A 21580-nucleotide genomic window follows, 5' to 3' on the forward strand; every position below is an offset into this window, starting at 1 on the left:
GGGGCGGGGGGCGGGGGGGTGGTTGCCAGGTTCAGGCCATAACATCCTGTTGACTGAGATATGGCAGCTACTGTGTCTGACCCTAAAAGCGCTGCCATTAGAGCAGTCCTCACTGGAAATAAGAGCTTTTAGCTGCTGCATATTAGTTAAGAATAACACAGTACTAGATGAGAAGCGATTATTGATAATCCTCTTAAAAACATTCCAGCCATGACTGTAACATTTGAGAGCAGCTCTCATTTAGCGTATAACTTAATGTCTTCAGCGTTTATAGCATTTAGAAGCTACTGTCACATTCTGGTGAGGCCTGGAAACCAAGTGTAATTGGTAGTAAATATTTACTCCAGTCTGTCGTCTGCACTAGCAAACGCCACATCAGAGCTTAGACTCGGCCGGCTTGTTTGGGTGTCATTTAGTCCGTGTGTTCGCGTGGTCACAGACGCACACAAACACACAGTCACAGTTAATTTTTCCAAGGCGCCAATAGGTCTTTCAATCACTTCTGATCCACAGATTTACACGCCTGCACAAACACACGACATGTATACGTTTCTGCACCAAATCTGCTAACGACTGGCATGCAAAGCTACACTGCCTGACTGCTTGGCATGAAATACACACACATGGGGATGCGCACATACCCTGCATGCTTCAGCATTGATCCATGGGAAACACATGTGCCAGGGCCTGTTTGAAAACCACCATTGCCAGAAATCATTCTACTAGTGGCCCATCACCCGCAACACGTGCGCGTATATGTGGGGGGACAATCTCCCCGTGAGGGTCTCATCATGTCTTCCAGGCCCCTTACACCTCCCAACTTGACAGCGTTGAACACCAAGGCATCCATCTTTCTCACACCTTGACACCGCTGGGATTTACCTCCACCCCCTCTTTCAATTATTCAGCGGCAGAGCAATTATGGCCAGGAATCAGAGCCGTCGATAGCCAGCGTAATGCGCGGCAGCTGGGCTGAAAATGGCGAAACCGGCGTTGTGACACTTCTCATTATCACCCAGCGCTCTGTGATTACCAGCACTCTGCTATGAACAGGTATTAGTGTGAGAGACATGTAGAGGGAAAGAGAGAGAGACAGAAGCTGAAAAAGAAAAAGGGATTGTGTATAAAGCTGGGAGCCTGACAGCACGGTGATGGATGGGAAATTTACTGCTCAACTTGTAAGGCCATTAAGAGGAGGCTATTGAATATGAGGGGAGCACTTGTAGAGCCCTTTTTGGAGGTCTACGTAAATGTTTGACCTGAATTCTTCAAATATTTAAAAAACAATTCTGGTATTTGTCAATGTGGGTGTTATTCTCATGTTTTTGTCAATTATGACTAGTATTCATAATTATATTAGAGATTTGGAAAACAGGGACTCCAGCAAGAATGACGTTTATTTGAGGGACACAAGCCCTGTACTAAAAACCTTGAAGTTAACAGAAATCGTCTCAAACCCACACATAAAAAACCAACAACAAACAAACAAAGAAAGTAGTCCCCTGGAAATCCATGTAGCTGTTGTACCTGCAGAGCAATTAGCCAAAACTGGAGTCTCTATTTATCAAATAGTCAATCAAAACGGCATTGTGCATAACTTAGAATTTTATGTGTGCAATTTGGAAACTTGTAGACTCAAAACATTTTGCATTCACTACTACTTCTCTAGCATGCACGTGCAAGCTAAATTGCAAGGAAGGTAAAAACATCTTTACGGGGCTATACGTGCTGGACCTATTGCATGGCATGATGCAGTGACTTCATGAGGTTGCCAGGCAACCGGCTGAGACTCCACACAGTCACTGGCTAACCGTTTCCCCCTACTTCCAGTGTTTATGCTAGGCTTACATAATCTTCTGTTGGCGTCAGCTTCATATTTATCATAGAAGTATATTTCCCAAAATGGGGAACTATTCCTTTAAGTTTTTTGGAAAGCTGCAGGAGGCTCACGCTCCTTCCCTCGATCAGTGATATGTAGGTAAAATGTTATCATCACCAATCATCATAATGGACAAAAATATAAATATGAGATGACAAATACTGGAATTTCCCTTTAAAGTAATAAGTCCCACTGCCATACTATGGATATGAGTTTGATTAGACTGTGTTGTTACTTTTTAGTTGTTCCAACACATTTACTAACAGGAATCAATAGCAACATAGCGTTAGTCACTCAGGAACCACATCCTCTCTGATTCTGAGCCTCTGGATTTGCCTAGATTTTGTTTACACATCAGAATAAATCTGAAACAATAAAAAAATGACACTGTGGGTAAATCACCTCTTTAACTTACCATAAATCTGTCAGAGTCCTTTTTTAGAAACTTTTAATGGTCAATAAAGAGGATTAAACAGATTAAAATGTTGTTCAATGCAGAATCACAACAGCTGACTCAGATGGTGTCTGGGAGCCTGATTTTAGAGCGCATTACAACCAACCAGACTGTCTCCCCTGAGAATGTATGGCTCATTTTTATGTCATGTTATTCAAGCATAGAAATAACAGGCAATTGAGGAATCCTGTGAGACAAAGAAACCTACTTCACTGAAATTAATTTGAATAAATAGCAGTGTCAGTGCCTGTAATGATGACAATCCACAAAGCTTTTCTACTGACATGAGATTTATTTAACATCCGCGCTGACGCAGAGGCTGGGGCTAAACAGACCTGGGTCTCGTAAAAACACCCCCTCAGAGAAAGAGGGACACAGAGAAGGGGGGATCTTGCATAGAACCCCCATTTTCAGACACAGAGAGACAGAGATAACCACAGTCCTTTGGGATCTGCACAGGACAGGCAAGATCTATCCCCCAAAAATATCCTTTCATTCCCTGAGAGAAGGATGGGGAGGAGGGGGGAGGGCAGCGGTGGAGAAACAAGTGATAAGCACCGCTGCGGGAGAACAAAAAGCCACTTGATTCTGAGGGGAGGAAAAGAGAAGGAGGAGGAGAGGAGACGTGGGACCAGAAGGGATAAATGAACGGCCTACGCTGCGAGGATGGGGAGCGTGCCTCTGCTGCTCTGCAGAGATAGAGCAGACCTGTCTGCTCAATGCAGACGCAGACTATAAAACCCTCCTGTGAGTCTTTAAAAAGGGATATGAGGACTGTGTCCCAGACCGTCTGCATGAATAGTGAGTTTTTTACTGTCAAACACCTCTGGTTGCCATAGCAAAACCGCAGTATCACACTTCATCTTCCAGAATAACAGCCCCTTTATGCTCCCTCGTCACACGCTTGGCAACAACAGGTTTGACAAACAAGTAGAAAAATCACGGCATGGTCCAAATTCACAGGGGCGGTGAGTGATGAACAGTAGCCTGCCTTTTAGGAGAAACTGGAAGTGGAAGCACAGTTATTACGTTATCCAAACCCCAACCTAACACATTTTTCACAATCCTCTTTTGCAGGATCACAGCCCCTGCAGAGCACACTGTGAGCAGCACTTTGTTGATTAAGATTGTGTAACCCTGTTGTTTGGTCTATGCCTGAATTCTATAGGAATATGAGTCATTCAGTGGGGCCTTGAGCACCATAGTGAGCCTCATTGTCCTCCCTCCTAAGCAGGCTTGTTATACGAGTGAGAAAGGACACGCACACACCATATTGAGATCGAAGTCGAAGGCCTCTTTAAGAACTCGCTGCCCTCTTGGAAAAAGGAAGTGCAACATCCAGTCCTCACACGCGGCTTACAAAAGCTCTGCGAGACAGGACGGCAAGCAGGGAGAGACCTGGCCTGCACTAACAGGACTTGACAGAGGCATTAGGGCATGAGAGGCCATCAGAAATCATGGACATACACACCAGGCAGGGGGCAGGAGGTGATGACATATTGGCTATCACTAAATCTCAACAACAGACAAATGTGTTTGACCTGCAGGCCACAGAGGTAACAAAAGGGTCAAAGTCTCAGCTCTGCTGATGTCTGTGCCTACGAGACGAGACAGAAAACTAAACTGTAGAGCTAAATCGAAATATTTGACTGTTTTTGCCCCAAGGACATGACAGATTGGGCTTACTGGAAAAAGTCTTTTTGACACCTTACATGGTGAATTTGAACATTTATCTGTCAGTGGCTGGTAGATGTTCCCACTCTGCTCTCTGAAAACAAAAGCCTTTGTGTGGATACTTTTTGACCCAGGTCTGTTGTTCAGAGGTAAACAGGAATGTGAAGGTTGAAGAGCTACTGGGGACTGCAGCACTATGTAGAGTACAAATACCACGGGAGGGGGGGGGGGCTTTGGGAAATGTTGAGAGGGCAAAACAACCTTCCAGCAAGAAAATGTCTTTACTATTATGAAAACATCTCAAAAGTTCATTTGAAACGTCAAAGTGTCCTCTATCTTCCTCATTCAACTAGAACTCTAAGAAAACAGATTCTCCAGAGCTGACATTTGCGATGTGCGATCTGGGTCACACTCTTAATAAAAGCTACCGTATTTACACGTAGTTCCTTGTGTGTGTAGGACTGCATGCGTGTGTGTGTGTGTTTCTGCAGTGTAAGCACATGCTGTCCTCCATCTGCTGTTTGATAGAGACTGTTTCCTTTCCTGTGCAGCCAGCCAACCAGCCAGCCTTCCTGTACCGCTCCGCTCCAGAGGGGAAATGGGAGCAGGACTGCCACACACTCCTGACAAAAACGCTGGATAAGATACGTACACATGTAGACATAGTAGGAGAGACAATGACTTAGCCACACATTTCAACACAAACACAGTCTCCTCTCCTTTCTCTTTCCTTCCTTCTTAGACTTCGGCCTTTGTTTTCCATTCCTCCGTCTACTGTATGTTCCCTTCGTCCTTATTTTTTCAAACACCTCCACAAGTCCTTACAGCTTGGTGGGGACTAAAATATTTGAATTGCACAACAATGAAGGGGATTGTTGAATAGAGGAAAAGTCAAAGGCACTTACGTTGAGAGGCTTTAGCAGTTATAAAGTCTCTAATCATGACATCAATTCAGTGAAATTCCTATTAGCTACCGAGCATGGGTTGTAATAACAGGAAATTGAATCAGTAGTTAAATATACAGACCATGTGTGTGTATGTATAATTTGACAGAAGCAGACCATCTATCTGGGAAAACCCCAGTGACCTCAGTGGATGGCAGAGACTACAAATTCAGAAAGAACCATCTCGATATGGATTCACTTCCATCTCTATCTGCTTTATTTTTCCCATCATGCCTAATACAGTGATATCTGTAGGTCTTCAGTCTTAATTATGCTGGCCACTTAAATGTCACAGTATGCTTGTAGGAGCAAAAAACCTTGGAAAGAATCGTCCTCTAAAATGTCAACAGTAGCGAAGGCACTTAAGTCTCAATTTGAGGCTCAAAGTCTCAAGTGAAAAAATATAAAAAGCCTTTTTGAGTATGCCGGCAAGAACAAGACAATAAACTTAATCAGGTTCCAAATATCAGCACAAAGTACAAAGCAAAAAGTAATTCTAGTTCACAGACTCCTAATCAGATGTACATTGATTTGAATAAGCTGCAGTGTGTATGGTCAAGTTAATGGTGTTTTCACAACTGTACGCTGTACTGTACTGTGCTGCACAGTCCTCTGCTCTCACTACTGTTTCACACTACTGTCCCACTTCCTGTTTCTTGATCTTTTTTACCAGCTGACACACAAAACAAGCTACAGCCATGAATCTGCAGATTGAGGAAGTGACTGACTGGCCACAAATAAGCTGGGAACTTGTGATAAAAAGTCAGTGAATATACAAAGAAAACAAACAGCCCTGTGCAAATCAAAGGTTAGTTATGTGTCCAAGTAAGATCCCCAAAGGCTAACCTCAAGTGTGAACTAATAAAAATATCAGCAGCTGTTAATCATTAAATACATTGATGCAGTGTTACGTATGCAGTGTGCTAAATCACCTGGATGAGTGTTGATTCAATGTATGCTGACTCTCAGATCCATAATAGCAGGTCACATGGTTCTGACAGAGTCCAGTAGTCACATTGTGGCCGTCGTCTTCAGTGAGAAGTTGGACAGAAGCTGGAGGTGGGGGAGTGAGGTCTGCTCTCACAGCCCAGTGAGGAGAGACTCAGAGCTTCACTTCAATGGGCTCACCAAGCAGCAGCCAGCCTTAAAAGGAATGCTGCTCACCACCTGTATTTTAACAGAGAACGAGACAGACAGAGAGCATGTTAGACAACTAACAATACTGCAAAGACAGAGAGACACATGAGGAGGAGAAGCTGGAGGATGGGGAAGGTGTGTTGCAGTTCCTGTCTTAAGAAGAAATGGTGTGTAGCAAGAAGAGAGTGCATTTAAGAGTAGAGGACAGCTCCCCCAAAGGAGGAGGCTGTGAAGTAATAAGCAGACCTGAGAGCATTGTGAAACAGTATATATACCCTCTATGAGTTACCCTTCATGCATAATGACGCCATTAAGCTTTGAGGGCAATTCAGAAGAAAGTATGAACATCTCATCAGCAAATGAACGGTGAAGATGGCACAAAGTCTTAGAAGGTGCCCAAGGGTGATATGCAGATGGTCACGAAATGTAACCATGGTGAAGAAAAGACTTGTAAATTAGTCAGGAGAGATAAATGAGTTCAGTTTTTGGGGTAACATTTTACAGAGCGCCTATAATGCAAATTAGTCTTTCTAATCTGGCAGCCAAGTCCTAGTGTGCATCACTTTGTATCCAGGCGAACATTACTTAAAAACTACAAAAATTTTGTTCCCCAGATTTTTAAATATGCTGCAAAAACATGTATATCAGCCCAGATTCAGAGCTGAGTTTTACATAAAGCCTCTTTCTGTCTCGTTACCAACATATTTATTTGGATCCCAGAGAGAGAGAGTTACATATGTCACTGAATGCTTTTTTTGGTCTATCTGAATGAGAAAATACTTGTACATAGTGTGCATAAGCTGTGGTACAGATCGCAGGTTGGTGCCAACTAATATATAATCCCTGCCATTAGCCACGGGAGGCCTGAAAGGAGGGTATGGGTGGGAGGAGGGGAGTGTGAGAAAAAAAGGGGACAAGGAGCACAATTTATCTACCTGGGAACGCTGAGCAGCCAAAGAATCTGGAGGCAGCGTTTTCGTGTGGAAACCTCGTAAGTACGGTTTTACCTTCAACTGAAGGATTCTGGGCGAAAACTTAAATGGGCCGATGACAGTCTTGAAAATAAGAAACCTTCTCCAAAACTCAAAACTACACGCTCACAAGTCTCTGCCATTGCAACTTTGACATTTTGGAGATGCAAGGTTTTCATCTGCCAGCGGCAGGGAGCATGCCGAGTGGTTGCTATGACAACGCTCTTGTCTTGTCTTGTCTGTGGAGGGGGGTTCTCTCTCTCTCCCCGTTTCTCTTTTTCTAGGCTGTAACGATAAATGAATGGACACCCCCCCCCCCCATCTCCTTCCCCTTTTCCCTCTGGAACTCAATGAAAACGGGCAGTCAACATTTGCTCTATGACATCCTGGAAAATGAGGTGTCATGCTTGAGGATTTCCATGACAGCCAAATAATAGCACAAGCTAAAGAGTTCGTGCTCAGAAGGCAGGATAGAGTGGAACAGAGACTATATCAAAAAAGAGATCATATCGTTAATCCTGCGTAACACATGGTTTCAAATTCACACCTAAGTTCCCTGGAAAGTCCTGTGAGGGAGTATTTCAAATCACATATCATCTCAAGGCTCATTAATACATAATCCGAGGTCTGACAGTGTGGAATCAGATCAAGCAAACTGTTGAATAATAGAAGAACCTCCCTGTAATGCAATCAGATTTAGAGCATCACGCTCAACAACATGAGAGGAAAATGCAGCAACACATGAAAGCGGCTGGATGCAGAATATGTTTTGTATGTGTAAAATCTAGTTATGTCTGCTCTGTGCCCTCTCACAGCATCGACTGAGCAGTGCTGCTGCAGCGACTGTCTCACTCAGCTGGCGAGTACTGGACACTTAAAAAAGGTAAGAAAATATTAGGATTATAACGTGTTTATTACCTGCCAAACGCCCACCTCAATGCCCTTTCTTACATACTTTATCGTTATTAAAAAACAACTAAGTTGCTTATCTTTTCTAAGCTACAATAACACAATCGTTATCGTGTTCATGTCAGGGTTTATTTGAGGGAAAGCAGGCGCACTGTTACTGTGACAGTATGTGGTGAACAAGGCAGCCCTTGGTGACCATCTACAGCTATCAGTGTATCACTTCCTCACACTGATTACCACAAAGCGTGTGGGTGTTACTCATAAGATTCATTTTCCATTCGTACAAATGACTGCATTTGACTTGGCAGCCAAAATGTGCTCAGGTATACTGGTATACATATTTGTGCTTATCTTAAAGTTGTGTGACGTGCAGAGGCAAGAGGAAAAAAGAGGGTTCCTGTTTTCCTGTTTACAGCTACTGATATCTGTAGTCAGAGCACTAGCTGTTTGTGGCTAATAAACACGGAGTGCAAAAACACTCATGCATTCAAATTAGCATGAATAACACGAGGTGAACGTTTGCGCCACATTCAAAATTCACAGCAACATAACACATACAGGCAGCACAGAGAAATGACAAATCATCTCTGGCACTGTATCAGATCTCTGCTCTCTGTCTGGCCAGATGCTAGGTCTGTATGTGTGTGTGTGTGTGTGTGTGTGTGTGTGTGTGTGTAGCAACTTCAAAGATGTAATGTTGTATTTTCTCTATATAACCTCTCTGTGCTTCTTCTGAGGGTGTAATGGATTGTCCAACATGTGGACATCTGCAGCTGTAAATCTTACACCTGCACACTCAAAAACATAGTTTCACCAGAACTCTCACACAGCTGCTATTTCCCCTGACAAGGCCCAAAGCTCAGCTGAAGATACATAGAACCAAGGTGACAAATTCCAGCTCAAAGACAGATGGACCCCTCATACACCTATGTGCACACACACACACACACACACACACACACACACACACACACACACACACACACACAGACACACACTTGGCTCTTTGAGTCATCCACCTCTCCAGGGTTGTGGTCAATCAGATTAGAGCATCATACTGAGATCTCCGAGTGCACCAACACAAATCCATTTATCGAGATAAGCTTTGAGGGCCAACTGCCACACACGCGCGCGCACACACACACACACACACACACACACACACACACACACACACACACACACACACACCACTTCCAGAGAAAAAGAGAGAGAGAGAGAGAGAGATGTCACTTCACCCACTGAGGAGCCAGCTAAGTTGCTATCGGGCCCCAGCATCAGTCCAGCACAACTCTATGTTTACAGAAATCCTCTCTGACCTGCCACTGTGTGTCATAAAACAGTTCAGGACCTCCACAGTGGGTCACAAGATAAATCTCAGGGGTTGTGAGATGATTAACAGCACAGGAAAGCAGACAAAATATATGTGTGTATTTTTTACACCACAATTATTCAAATAAATGTGTTGAGGGGCTGCAATTAAACAGTGCTCTGTTTTAACAGGACAAAAAGGTTTGGAAACCACTAATTTGGAGAGATTCTTTCTTCGGCAATAGACAAAATATGAGAGCATGGCTACTTTCTACATGCTGCATAATGGAAAATAACAAGATATACAGTAATAAGATGCTGTTTAATTTTTAATGATAAGGCTTTAATTAGAATAGAGCAGCAGCAGCAGCAGTCTAGCACCTGCTTCTCCAAAGTCAGTGTTGGAGAGTGAGAGAAGTGGTGAGGCCCATTGTGATTTATGGTGTTTACAAGCAAACCTGAAATGGACAAAGTCAGCCCCAAGATGAAAATTGCAGCAGCAGAAATTAACTGCAGGAAAGAAATGCATGCGTGTGGACTTTATGCCTCTATGATCAGATGTGAATAGAGCTGTGTCCCTGATGAGCTGTCCTCACATTGCGAGCTTAATGTTCCAGAGCGAGAGGACAGACGGCAACAAGGAGTGTGATATTTGTCAGCCGAGGCTCCTCACTTCCAAACACACCGGTGTATCTTGGCATTCCAGGTCTGCTGAGCACCACTGAGTGGCCCTGAGCCAAAGCAAGCAGGATGTGAGTGTGATAATATCATATAGCAGCTCTTCTAAACTTGGCAATTGCCGTTATAATCAAATATCTGGGAAATTTCCTGAAGGGCCCAGGCAGGACTAGATCATTTACAGACAGACTGTGTATATGACAGACTACATCAATAGTGTTATTCATTTAGTGGGTAGCTAAATGAGAACCCTGATTTAATACTCACCTGTGGCTCACTCAGATCAATAACTAATAGAGTGATGGAATAAGCCTCTGCAATGTAGGAAATGTCCAAAGTCCACCAAGAATATAAGTGAGAAACTTCAGCTAAAGCCAGGTGCAATGACTCCCAGGTGGTTTAAATATATATATGTTTATAAGCTCTCATGAGCTTCAAGTTTCATGTTAATATCATTAGATTCTCTTTTATCTTGTTTATTGTTATGATAGAAGACTGAGTGCTGGCCAACACCCTCCCCTCTCCTTTCCTTCTAGCATTTCTCATTTCTTTTTGGACATGCTACAGGTTTAGCTCAGTGTGTTGGTCACTCCACCACTTTTGCCCAGATTGAAATATCTCAGCAACTATGGGATATATTGCCATGAAATTTGGTACACACACTCATGATGACTCATGAGAGGATGAATTCTAGAGCCACCGGCACGTCAAAGTTTTCACTTTTGTTATTTTTCATGAATTTATACAGATGATTCCTAGACAATGTATCATCATTACTTCGATGATCCCCTGACTTTTTCTCAAGAGCCACCAGCTATGTTACAGGCATTTGTGTCCCCCTCTGGATGAACTGTAAAAGGTCAATTTGTACAATACTTTGCTTTATGACCAAATACCTGCAAAACTATTGACATTCCCATTTGGGAATTGGAACTATGTGCATTTCACCACTTTTTCAATATATTCCAAAATCCGACGTACCTGCTTCATGGGATTGCATTAGATTATGGAATATTTTGCTTTAACAATAAAAAAGTGTATCAGTCTGGACAGCCCATTGAGCCAGTTCTCTGTCGCAAGACCCAGACATAACTTACAGCTGGCCAGAGGCCTTAAAAAATCCTCAGTTCATTATAAGTGCAGCATGTAAAAACAGACATTATTCAGCCTTCCATCCCACAATCCGACACACTTCTCCACTCTTCCCTTCCTCCTCTCACATCCTTTCCCAAAGCTTATTCTCCCCCTGCCACCTGGGAGCAGCTCAGACAGAACGGGTTTAGGATTAAACAAGTCCCCAGCCGAAGATTCCCTGCAACACTTAAACTCCATGAACCCCACATGGTAAATATTCATGACAGAGAAATAGTGGTATTCTAGGACAAGACGGGGGAGAAACAACCACATCTCCACACATAGGCAGTTACAAACCATTCTCTAATACACACACACAGACACAAACACACATATAGACTGACATTAATGGGCATGTAAGAAACATATACACCCACACAAAGGGAAAAAATGCCCTGTGGATTTCTCAAGCTATCCGTGTATATATCTGGCTACAGCCCAAGGCTACATGTCTTGTCTGTCTGCACAACCTTGTCTGGGAATGAAGATGTTTGCATGTTGGAGAGAGAGACAGAGCCATGAACGCCTCCACTTCTTTCACAGAAAACTGCCAAAAGTAGGAAGCGGAGTGAGAAATCAAAACACAAATCTAGCTGTGAAGTAATACGTAACGATGTTCTTTTTCAGTAATGGGTTTATTTTGTCAGCCTCAGATCATGGCTACAGAAAGGTCAGACTGTCTATAAGATGATTAACACATACATCAACGATGGGAGTTGTTTTAAGCTTGGCTCTGGAGGATACACTCTTGCTGTAAGCTGTATGAATAATAAAAACATAAAACAACCCCATTGTCCCTCTTGTCTGTGAATCTAACATCCTTGGCTACTGGTCAGAGGACCTCTTTCACGTCACGTTGTGACTATGAAACTGTCTCAAATGACTCTCTGTCCACAAGCAGGAAGAGAAACAGTTTAGATCACATCCTGTGTGTGAGCTGTGGTTTACAGCCAAACACGGGAGGGGGGGGGGGCTATAAAATTAGCCGGACTGTGAGAACTAGAAAGAGAGAGGGTAGAGATAGAGAGCGAAAGGACAGACACAACCACCCCCCAACCCGCACAACAAAAAAAAAGAAAAGACAAAAGGATACAGGCGAGGGAAGAGAGTTGAAGCCATAATTGGAGCAGCTCTGGGTGCACCGTCTTCCTGTCAAGTGTGACAGTTCTGGCCACAGATGTCATCGTTTGCTCAACGTTGGCTCAGTTGTGTGGCATATTAAGCCAGATTAGAGGAGGAAATGGCACAATGAAACAGCATATTTGTGAGCCTTGACCTAGAACATTTATCGTGGGTGTGTCTCACACCCATGAGCCAAGCATTAGTTTTCTAAAATGACTCATTCTGTAATAAATATTGGGGGAAAAAAACAGACCACAGCTGACTTGGACCAGTGGCAAAAAGGTCTGTAGGCATTACACGGGAGCAAAATATAAATGGATAAAATATGGAGAGACAACTTTTCTGAGTTCCTTAATACTAGTTGGGCAAAACATTTTTTTACAGCTGAGTTGACCAGAATTCAGTTATTTGTTTTCTAGGTATCCTGTCATGAAGTGTTTTGTAGTGGTAAGTCTAGGGAATCACCACATTCTTTATATTTCAAACTTTGGACGAATATACACAAAATATTGCAATCCATCAAGTAGTAGATATTTCACTGTTGGCCAGACAGACATACAGACAGACGGCTCATCTGACGTTGCCATCCTTACAGTTACACTGCAAGCTTAGCTAAGAAATCGTTGTAACTTCTATAAGCAAAACAACTCAAATATTATCACAAGAATCCAGAACATCACCACATGTTAGTGTGAGGATATACCTGTGTATCAGTGTAGATCCTGATGTTGATGGAATCTGGTGTTGCTGTGTGTTGTGCTGGCTGTGAAAACAAATCTCCCTCTGGGACAAAACTAAATCTAATCATTATCAGTCCTTTTGATGTTTTTATTGACTGCAGATTAGGTTGAGAACTTCTTACATTGCTGATAAGAAATTCTCATCTATTGGCGAATAAATGTTTAGTGTTTGTTGATACGACAAAATTGGCAAACAATTGCCAACTTACACATCCAGCAGATACAAAGCAACAGTAGCACTTATTTGAAGTCGTGTTTGTGTCCACCTGATGAATGTACTGCAACTTGAATATTTACTCTCCTTTTAGCTTTTAGCTTTGGCTCTCTAGCTGCTCTACTATGTTCACCAGCTAGTTGCTAACTGGGTCTGTGTGCCTCCTCTCCTATCAGATGTTTTTGGCTGAAAACAGCACTATGAGAGCAGGAAGAGTGAACCACAACAGTAAAGTTGTGGACTGCAAAAGAGGGGAACTGCAGGATGGTAAAATTTTTCGGTGGGTTGTTATATTGTTAATATAAAAATATGAGTGATAGCCTCTTTTACATTCATGTCAGAGTGGAGATGGCCTGCTCTGCTCAGCCAGTAGTGAGGTGACTGATAGTGGCTTGCCTGTCCTGTGTTGTGGACTGTTACCCATTCATTTTAAAGTTATCACATCTCAAAAGTCAAGTGAACTATGATCTCACTACTACAGCTGGACACCACCATACTGTCCTGAAAAAGTATGCCTGCGAGAGGAAGTTAGAGCTCATAGGAAGAACGCCCTGTAAACTTAAAATCAACAGGATATGGATGATTTACAGGGTAACATCCACTGCACTCAGGAGCAGTAAGCGGCTATGCCTGAAATAAGGTCCTTAAACCTCTTTGTATCTTTCTCTTCAAAGGCATCACTTCAGCTGATCTACAGGCAGGGCTGTGTTCACACCAGTAAATACTGTAATCTAGTCATCAGATAAAGGGGAACTTGTACCCCCCCCCCCCTCCTTCCAGGAAGTAGTTGCGTAAATACTTTGTAACATGAAACATACTGAAGGCCACAGGCTGCAGCTTGGAGGGCAAAGGGTTCAGATTGGCAGGGCTGGCGAGAGATGCACCGACCACAATTTCGATATTTCTAAGAAAATAAAGTTACGATGGAATTACATCTCAGGCCTGAGAGAATTCAGCCTTGTACTTCAGAGCATGGCGTTACTGTCAGCTAAACTTCAAACAATATCAAAAACAGGATTTCTTCATGTAATTATCCAGGGGCTCAGATTACAGATGCAAATACCATGGTGTGTCATTTTAATCTATTTCTTTGCAGTTACAGCGACCCACAGGGAAATCATCACTGGGAGAGCTGGGAGAGAAGCCCTGCTGTGGTACTCTATCTTTAACAGGTAACAGGAAATTGGCCATTCAGCACATTATCTGCAGTAGCTGCTCCAGTCAGCCAACGGACTGATGGATGGCAAGTCGCACTCGAGCTGCGACACCATTGATTTTCTTCATATACAACCCAAGACTGCTGATTCAAGATAATGTTACATTTTTAAAAGGCTTTGCTGTGACATTGTGGTGATAAATTCAGCCCATGAAACTGATATACGAGTACAGGCAACATCGACAGGTGAGATTTATTTCCAGGGCATTGATTTATTTGTCCTGATGATGTACATTATTTATAGTTTATCGTTAAATGTGTACTTTCATTTCTGGTGCAGTACCGGGCTTTTAGAGACAAGTAGATTATTGAGAAGGTTGGAAAAGTCACGTAACACTGGTTTTCCTGTTAGAGAAATTAAATGTTGCCCTTGTTGTAATAAACATATAACTGTCACAACTGTCAAATACTGTACTTCAAGTGAACCACAGTGTCATTTAATGACATTTCACAGTATTTACCACATCACAGGTCATCATGATCATATACACTGAGGAACTTTGGGATTTTGTTGTTAGCCCCCACTGATCCGAAACATCAATGCTCTTCTTACCCTTGTCTCTAAAGCAGACTAGAGCTACAGTAAATATCACTGTGCTCTGCTCAAATGATGTTCTGTAACCCTATATATTTTTACTCTCCACATTACTGTTGACCAAGCTCACACTAAGTCCGCTAAAGACACACTAAGCTGCAGCCTTTCACACCCAAACACAAGCTTTTCACAAAACCTGAATTTTTTGAAAGCCGCCAAAACCGTTTTTGTGGAGAAAGCGATGACGTCTGCTTAGATACTTTGGACAAATTGGTTTGTGCAGTTTGTACACACGAAAAGTGAGAGGTAGTTTGGTGAAGAAAGAAAAAATAAAGTTGAGAGAGAAGTTAAAATCTTGCACACTCTCTCACCTACACACACCTAGCGGCCAGTCTGCATTAAGTGTGTGTGCTTGGCGGATTGTACATTTGGGAAAGTTACAAAAAACAGTTACCAGTGCCGGTGTCGGAGGGGGATGGAGTTTAAGATGCTGTTTGATGATCCGACAAGCACTGCCGATCACACATCACATGCTCGTTCAGTCCTCTGACAACAGATACAATAAAAAACATGTAAATGAGAAAGCTAAATCATTAGTTATGCTGTATCAAAACACAGTATAAGTTACCATGGAGAGCAGCAGGAGACAGAGCGGAGGTTTAAGACTCAGCAGAGTAACCAGACTGTCTGTTCCACTCCTTAACAGATGTCGGCTGTGATGAAGAGTTTTGTTGTTTGCTGAGTAAAAAAGGATGAAGAAGGAGTGGAAGGACATCTTTATGAAACCAACTGAGAAAGCATGGACACACAGCGTTTTCACACTGTGAGCGTGGACGCAGCCCGAGTGCTAGCTCTAGTCCAGCTAGTATCAATCTTGGCCATCACTAAAGGGATGAAAGATTGGGGGCTTGTTAGAGAGTCATGCTACCTGTTATGGGGATTACTGGTGTGGGTCATTGGAAAGAGCTGTAAACAAAAGGCCCACGTGCACAGCTCTGAGGAGAGGAGATAAGAAAGTATAGGAGGGGTTCTGGTGGAGGAGGGTTGGGGGGTTACTGATCATTGTGCCAAGCTAGCAGCTGTGTGATGGATTTCACACACATCTACTCGTCTACCTCTGCATCGCTTTGTGTTCAACATAGAGCAAAAGAGCCCCTTCCGAGAGCACGCAGTAGAGGATCAACCATTTTGCAATTCATGTCATTGGCCCCCATTGCATGTCATGCATGGGTGAGCAAACACACCCCCATGGTCCTTTGGCGTGCTCAACACAGGCATGCAATTATTGTGTTCGTCAGCCACACTGGTCTCAGAGCACGATTATCTTCAGGAATGGATGGAAAACAAATACACAAAAAAAAACCCAATTCTCATTTGCCGTCAGGAAAGCTGGTTGAATTCAATGTGAATCCACGGATATATCCCACAAATCCAGCAACATGACAGCTCTGCATTGTCTGTGCTGGTATCAGACAAGTGCAGCATCTTGGCATACACAGCAGACAAAATCTGAACAGGATATTGCATCCCTCATGACATAAGCCGTAAGCAACCCCCTTCATTTTTAGAATCAGTGACATTACACAAGCAAATAACAACAGAGATGCCATGTCAGCCTCCAGAGGGTCAAAAATGTGCGGATTAGACTGTCATTAATACTGAATCTGGATTATAGCAGTCCTGAGGCAGCTCTACAGCTACAGATTACTTCTATCCCAGCCCACTGCAAAGAAAGACAATGGCACTTTTTGTTCCCCCAGAACTGACAGTACCGCACAGTAACAAAGGAGGACTCATTTCTAATAGGGTCAGGCCTGATTAGACAAGCGGCAAGCCTGGAAGCCCATAGAGAGGCCCAAGATCCCCCAGAATCCCCCAGAATCCGACTGGATTTGTCAGATTACGACCTCACCAACTCCAATTAGCCTATAAGTGTAGTTAAATGTTGTAAAACGGGTTAAAGTGGCAATATGGCCTCTCGGCTATGACTTTTAAAAGATGTTTCATTGCAATACAGACTTGTAAAAAATGGTTTCAGTATTAACACAATATATCTTTGCAGGATACATCAGAGTTACAAGCAGCACTTTACTGTGATAGAAAAAAGGCACCCGACTGTCTGGGCATCTTCGCATATCTTGTGATGGCAGCCTCTCCATTATGGCCATTGTGAGCGCTGTAGTGCTTTTGATGCATAATTTATTAGCCCCCCCTCCACAAAAGACAGTCTTATAGACCTTGGAAATCGTGCCATGTAAAGGAGATTAGTGTTGCATTGGTATCAGTGTCATTTATAACAAAACGGAAATGCTTTATCACAACTTATTTTGCTTCAACTTCAAGCCAAAGCTCAGAAATCTACGAACTGGCATGTTGGTCTCAGCAAGTTTTTAAGGAAATCTAATATAGTGACTTATAAAAGGTTATTCTGACATAAACAGTACACATTTTCCTTTGTTATGGCTTCAAACAGAAATCTGAACTGTAGGGAAAAGTATTATTTCAGGCATTAACATTCATTTTAAGAGATTAAAGAAATAGAAGATATTCTAATATCTTGAGTTCCGTTAGCATTCCTTCATTCACAAAAAAACCCCATGTTATTGTTATTTCAAAGGAAGAAAGAAACTCAAAAGAAAGACACAGGAAGACAAAGTAGAGAGAGAAGATCAGTGGGAGTTACTATAAACAAGATGTGAAGACAGGAAAATCTGAAGACTGAGGGGGCGGAGGGGAGGGGAGAGAAACTAAGAGAGAGAGAGGGAATACAGAACAGCCAGCGTGACCTGTCCTTGCCCCACAAAAACAAATGACATCAGAGTAGCTGCCAATCAGCTGACGTGACTCAGAAAGAGGCTGTTACAATTCACCCCAGCTTCTGCCATAACCCTATCAAAAAGGAGAAAAACTCCTCAGGCAGCATGAATTGGTGAAATCTCACATAATGTTTTAATACAGAACATACATCTGCATTGTAACCTACAGTGATGACTGATGCAGCCTGTTATTCTTCATCTCCCTTCAGCAAAGTGATTGTCTAGAAGACACCTCAGTCTAATTCAATTCCAGACATATTAAGGGGAATCAATTTAGAGGGACAAATTCAAAAGCAATTACAGTGGTTGATATGGGCTGGCTTTAATGAACTTAATTAGATGCATCTTTGGTGACAAGGCATAAACCATTACAAACGGCGGTGCTACAGGCGCCACCATTGACTGCCATTTCAAAGCCAACAATCTCATCATGCCCTTATTGAGTGGAATCACTGTTAGTCATTAGAGCAAACAACATTATGAATCCACGGACTGCACTTGTGGAAATTACATATGAGGAATCAAACAGGATTCCACTTGAACACTTGCTAAATTAAACCCTTTTTTCAAGCTGCGATTGTCCAATCATAGCTAAGCAACCTTAACTAGGCACGGCAGGCCTGTCAAACTTCGGATTTCTCCACATGTTGAAGCTGTGTGCATGGGGCTCGGGTGAGAACGATAACTCAATACATAAAAAGTCTGGAGGGTGTTGTATTGTTTTAGGGCAAAATAACAGTCTCATCATACTTATGATACCAGGTTAACTAGCTCTACACTGTTATACAAGAACTGTTTATTTCATGTCTTAATCAGCTGGTGAGGATGCTGACTTCTTTGCTCGGGATATGTACCTTAACCTCTTTACACATTACATCATGTATGTAGCCATCAAATGCATAATTAAGAACATTAAGAAAGCATTAAAACATTAAAAAGTAGTCCAGAGACAGCAACATGACACGTTAATGTTAGCCTAATTAGCTAAAGCTGTTAGAACCAGCAATCAATGACTAATTTCAACCAGCAAAGTCAGCACTCGCAGACTGCAACTAAGAGTCCTGCTTTTGTTCACAACAATTCATACACACTTTTATACACTGGGTCCCTTCAGACAGAAGTAAAGTGCTGCGTGCACCATCAATAACTTAGCTAATGGCAAATCAATTTAGTTTCATTCTGAACTTTACTGTTTGAAATCAGCAGATGGAATAACCTTATGTTGCAATTAAATCTTCAATCTTTCTACGATAAATGTACCGAAACCCTCATATTTTTAAGATGCGTGTGTGAATACACAAATTAAGATGGTTAACAAACCTTTGTTTTGTTTTGTTGTTGAAAACAGGAGAGGCTCTTCTTCTCAGGGCATTATACACTGCAGAGTGCTGACAGAAAATCATTTCAAATCTGGTGAGCGTCCAAAGGTCAAAAGCAGAGTCTGCTCCTGCTAATCAACCCACCTACTGTTCCAGAACGACGATTTGAACGCCTTGTTTAATAATACATTTCTAAGTCACAAAGGAGACAGCTACTGATTTTAATGACAAAACATAAACAAGAGCCTTAAGAGATACTGCGCTAACCACAGATGGCACTGAAATAGACTATTAAGAGGTGCCTTTCTCCAATTCGTTGTTGCATTACCAAAAGTCCTGCACAAGAAATCAAATAAAAGATCTCTGACTTATTGTATCTGAACTAAGTCTAGCCAATAAGCCAGTACTGTATATACTGATTATTGATACTACACTTGATTGAATGGAAACACAGGGGCAGACGTGGAATGATAGGAACATTTGATGGAAATATTTAGGACAATATTACTTAATGGAAGTGATCAACTATCAAGCCTGTGCAAGTAGACTATGAATAGTAAAACATGTTCAGTCAAGATAAGACTTTCAGATAACTCAGAGGGCACGCAGGGCCTCGCTTACTGTGATGCAATGATAGAACTGACTTCATTATCAATGTTGCATCAAGAAAACTAATTCTTGTGAAAGGTGACGGTAACAGCGCAGCAACACAGATAAAATATTGATAATTCCATTGCCCCAGTGCATGCTGGGAAGCCTTCAGACACACCTACACCCAGTGTGCTACATGATGTTGAGGTTCATACCTGCGTTGGGCGGCTCACACTCCCAGTTTAGCTGCAGTTTAGCTGAACCTGTGCTCATTTTGACAGAGCGATCAGGTCCTGTTTAGCATTCTAAACCGCAGCTAAGCTAGTCAGATGTGTTTAGTCTGTAAAATGTCAGAAAATGTGCCAACAAGTCCAGCATGATGTCTTCAAATTGCTTATTTTTGCTTGATAAATGGCATAAAACAGCAATAATTTGCACTATGATTTACCAGCTATGTGAGATATGTGACAGAGTTTATGTCTGTCCCTCTCCTCTACGTCACTGCACGCGTCACTCCCCACATAATAAATCCAAACAAATTAGTTAAGAACCCAAATGTAACCATGCTGGCCCACCCATGTGATTTCAACCGTTGTGTGCTTTCAGAGAGGAGATCCCAGAAGCTCCCCAGCAGCATCTGAAGGAGACCTAATTGAACACATGCAAATGAAAGATGTGTTAAAAATTCCTCTTCATCATGGGGGATGTGTTTTGGCACCAGCAACCATAGCTCCCTGTGTTTCATCTTTCCCAGTAGTACTTGTGGTTGTAGTTTGAAGTGAAATATACATCCACCCCCCATTTTCTCTCCCTCTTTCTCTTCATTCCCCCTCCACAGCTTACACCCAACCCCCCTACGTATTTCGACAATAACCAATTACAGGCACAGGAATGCAGAGTGAAATGTGTGGCCTGGGGCATGTAGGTTTTATATCAGACTCCACACACTGATATGATAGTAACAACATGGGAGGGGATGCTATGAAACCAACCCTCTGCTTCACCTTCCCATATTTTTGGAGCTCATGGAAAATGACAACCATACGGATGGCTAGTGGTATCAAGCTACCGCCAGCAGACTAATGAAAACAATCAAGCAGAGCCGCGGGAGTTCTGGCTGTTTTCAGGGCAAAAGTGCACAGTGCTGAAGGACCAACTGCTCGCTGGTGCAGCCACACATGAGAGCCAGCATGCAGCTCGAGCTGAACATGATGAAAATGGACTCCAACTAGTCTGCACTAATGAGTTTTTGCCTTGAGACTGGAGGCATCTCTCTGGCTAACTAAGCGGCTAACTATTCCCCTGCTGTGGCCCAGCTGCTGGATGTGATAGTTCAGTAATGAATTGATAGCCTTACAGAGCCTTTTATTTATTTCCTGTTGTAGTTCAGCCAAGTCGGACAGGCATCACTGATAGCTCAGCGCGCTGTGTCCACGTGTCAGATTTGGTTTGAAATGCTGGCTTGGACACAACAGACTCCCCATTTGTCTCAAATCAAATACAGCACAGCAAACAAACACCACAGCAATAAAAAACAGGTCGCTGTTTAGAGACAAAATCCCAGCAAGCTGCACTTCTAACAAAGCCAGCAGTCCTTGCATCTACTGTCTGCCTCCTCATCTTACACTAGTTCATCCCAGGCAGTCATAAAAGACTGCAAATGAGGGAGTGTCTTAGCGTGTTCAGAGAGCAAGGCGTTTTCCCTCTCCAGGGAGGACAGATCTGATGATCAAATCCTTTCCTGTCTCCTTGTTGAGCCCCTCTCCGCAGCAAACAGAGGGTGTATTTTTCTCATTTCTCTCATGTCAGCCATGTGTCACACTCCGCTGCCCACCAGTTTGGATAAAAGGCCTATGGATACAGCCCAGAGAGATTGCACTTGCAAGAAAGGTAAACAAGGAAATGTGGAGCTAATTACAGACAAATTCCATATGTA

General features: G+C 42.7%; 1 protein-coding gene across 2 annotated transcripts in view; it reads right to left on the reverse strand.

Annotated features, from left to right (window-relative positions):
• ptprea (protein tyrosine phosphatase receptor type Ea) overlaps positions 1-21580 on the reverse strand; it is a 52728-nt gene that overhangs the window by 21034 nt on the left and 10114 nt on the right. For both annotated transcript variants that reach the window (XM_070926667.1, XM_070926666.1), the window contains exon 2: positions 5884-6118. The gene's annotated coding sequence lies outside the window, so the exon portion shown is untranslated. The remainder of the gene's footprint in view (positions 1-5883; positions 6119-21580) is intronic.

The sequence above is a fragment of the Enoplosus armatus genome, chromosome 20 (genome assembly GCF_043641665.1).
Source record: "Enoplosus armatus isolate fEnoArm2 chromosome 20, fEnoArm2.hap1, whole genome shotgun sequence".
NCBI lineage: Eukaryota > Metazoa > Chordata > Actinopteri > Centrarchiformes > Enoplosidae > Enoplosus > Enoplosus armatus.